Genomic DNA, 1,593 nt, shown 5'->3' on the forward strand with positions numbered 1-1,593 from the left:
CTATCTTTATCGAAAACTCAATGGAATCGGGAAAGATTCTTCCCTGGAGATTTAAATTTATTTCTCTAGCTTGAAAATGGTGTTAAAACTTGGAAAAGGATGAGTTCGACCCCAAATGACTGCCACTCGGTGAGCGTGCAATCTGTTTCGGGGGCTGTGTAACTCAAGATTGAAGAATAATGATGAGGAATTTAAAACCCACTCAAACTTCTTTGTACTTGGAAATAGTCGGCTCAGCTCATTATTTTTAATGATGTGACAAGTTGGGCATAAAATGACTTTTGGAAGGTTCCTATTTTTATAGTTTTGAGGAACCCAAAATTATTTGGAACAAAATTTATATTATGTCGAAAATGACTTGTTTGAAACCATTGGACTAAGTAACTGCTTAGTCAAGTTTTGTTTGAAACCATTGGACTAAGGAACTGCTTAGTCAAGCTTTGTTTTAAACCATTGGACTAAGGAACTACTTAGTCAAGTTTATTATGTCATGAAATATTGACTGTTACTGCACTTGAAATAAATGCTAAATTGATGTGCTTGGGAGTATATTTTCCAAATAAAGTCCCCGTCCGTAAACGCTACTTGTTAACTCGGGTACATTCCCGGGCTGTGGTATTGTGGATAGCCGCTATTGTGTTGACAGTTCCACCCAGAAAGGGGTGCACATTACCTATGTTTTCTTGTCTAATCATGTGGAATTCGGACCACTGCTGAATTAGTACATCTACGAACTGTGGGACCTAAGTAAGTGTACGGGCTACTTTTGGTCGTTCGTAAAATAATGGGGCAAGTTGGTCAGGTAAGGCTCAATAGCTTCTCAAGTTTTTAAATCGTGGAAGATTTACATTTATTAAGTGCAAAAGATTTGCATAAGTTTGCAAATATTTGGTTTATTCATTAAAATGTTTTATGCATGTGAAAATCCGTGAGCTCACCAACTTTTTGTAGTTGACTCGTTTTATGTTTCACGCTTTTCAGGTAACAAGTAAGAAATGAAGTATTTTGGAAGCATACTTGTGGAAAAACGGATTAAGTTCGCATTGGAAGCTTTTGTAAATGAAGTATTTGTTAAAATTTGGTTATGTCATTAAACTCTTTTATTTGGAAGCTTTAGCGGGGTGTGACAGATTTTGTATCAGAGCCTCAGTTATAGAGAACGCTGGTTTTCTTTACAAACCATCGACTATAACCAAACTTCTTTTCAAAATGGGTTTCAAGTAACTTAGAATCATATGATTTTAAAGCGGGTCACATTATTATATGTCGATTAAACAATGTCTGATCACCTGTGTTTAACTTACATATAATAAGAAGAATTTAATCTGTTTTACTAGAGATATGCTCCCGTAAATAAATTGTTATGAAAAGCATGATTTTATGTGTTATACTCACTATGAATATCCATTGCCCTAGAAGGACCAGAGATGATGGGTAGAAAAATCCTTATTTTGTTAAGTGTCCATGTTGGACTAGAAGCTCTGGTTAGAAAAACCCAAGATGATGGGTAGAAAAACCCTTATTTTGTTAAGTGTCCATGTTGGACCAGAAGCTCTGGTTAGAAGAACCAGAGATGATGGGTAGAAAAACCCT

Source organism: Cynara cardunculus (assembly GCF_001531365.2).
Source record: "Cynara cardunculus var. scolymus isolate 2C chromosome LG 2, CcrdV1, whole genome shotgun sequence".
Lineage (NCBI taxonomy): Eukaryota > Viridiplantae > Streptophyta > Magnoliopsida > Asterales > Asteraceae > Cynara > Cynara cardunculus.